Source organism: Meles meles, chromosome 5 (genome assembly GCF_922984935.1).
Source record: "Meles meles chromosome 5, mMelMel3.1 paternal haplotype, whole genome shotgun sequence".
NCBI classification, from domain to species: domain Eukaryota; kingdom Metazoa; phylum Chordata; class Mammalia; order Carnivora; family Mustelidae; genus Meles; species Meles meles.
Window position 1 is genome coordinate 110,689,627 of NC_060070.1, and position 1,543 is coordinate 110,691,169.

The 1,543-nt window shown below is 46.1% G+C and overlaps 1 pseudogene; it reads left to right on the forward strand.

Annotated features, from left to right (window-relative positions):
- The first annotated feature begins 209 nt into the window (after positions 1–209).
- Positions 210–1,224, forward strand: LOC123942461 (annotated as a pseudogene).
- The last annotated feature ends 319 nt before the right edge of the window (positions 1,225–1,543 follow it).

Here is a 1,543-nt window from a genome sequence, read left to right on the forward strand (position 1 = left end):
TTTCTCAGCTCAAAATCTATTTTATAATATGGGAATCAACTGTTCTTAGTAGAAAGAAAATATTTTCCTAGGCACTCACTGAGATGTCATTTTGCTTTAAAAAAAAAAAAAAAAAAAGCCCAGGCGGCGCACACTTGCAGTCAGTGGGTGAGCCAGGAGCCACGGAGGTCACTGCGGAGGTCACCGCGGGGAGGCGGGGCGGGGGCAGCATGGCAGCCTCCTTATGGCTCCGCGGAGCCGTCTCCGGCCTCTGGTATTGGAGCCGCCGGCAGCGCCCAGCAGCGTACAGCCTTGCAGCAGTGTGTTCTATGTCAATGGCTTCTAAGACTCCACTTGGAGTCATTGGACTGGGCAACATGGGGAATCCAATGGCAAAAAACCTCATGAAACATGGCTATCCACTCATTATTTATGATGTGTTCCCTGATGCATGCAAAGAGTATCAAGATGCAGGTGAACAGGTAGTGTCTTCCCTAGCAGATGTAGCTGAAAAAGCTGACAGAATTATTACAATTTTGCCCACGAGTATCAATGCAATAGAAGCTTATTCTGGAGCAAATGGAATTCTGAAAAAAGTGAAGAAAGGCTCACTATTGATAGACTCCAGTACTATTGACCCTGCAGTTTCAAAAGAATTGGCCAAAGAAGTTGAGAAAATGGGAGAAGTTTTCATGGATGCCCCTGTTTCTAGTGGTGTGGGAGCTGCTCGGTCTGGGCACCTCACATTTATGGTGGGAGGAGTCGAAGATGAATTTGCTGCGGCCCAGGAGTTGCTGGGGTACATGGGCTCCAATGTGGTGTATTGTGGAGCTGTTGGGACCGGGCAGGCTGCAAAGATCTGCAACAACATGCTGTTAGCTATTAGTATGATTGGAACTGCTGAAGCTATGAATCTTTGGAATCATAGCCCTACCTTTAGGGCTTGACCCAAAACTATTGGCTAAAATCCTAAATATGAGCTCAGGATGGTGTTGGTCAAGTGACACAATCCTGTGCCGGGGGTGATGGATGGAGTTTCGTCAGCTAATAACTATCAGGGTGGATTCGGACCAACACTCATGGCTAAGGATCTGGAGTTGGCACAAGACGGCCACCAGCACAAAAAGCCCAATCCTTCTGGGCAGCCAAGCCCATCAGATCTACAGGATGATGTGTGCGAAGGATTACTCAAAGAAAGACTTCTCGTCCGTCTTTCAGTTTCTACGAGAGGAAGAGAGCTTCTGAGTTTGCCCTTAGCGGTGGACACTGTTGGACACCAAACTATCTTGGAGCCTCCTTATAGCTCACTCCACAAGTAAATGAGTCTAATCAAAGGTCACCTGTCTGCTTTTGATTGTCTAGGTCCCAGTAAACCATAGGATTTTTCACCCATTTTAAACTGCTAATTCTTTTTATCTATTTAGCAAACATGTGTTACCGGAATTTGTTTTCCCGAAAGCCACTAATGGTCTCTGCTAATCAGCTGATTAACCTTTTTCAAAAGTTTGATCCTTGAGCATCTTCAACTGCATCATCGCATACTTCAGTCAGGGTGTTATTTACT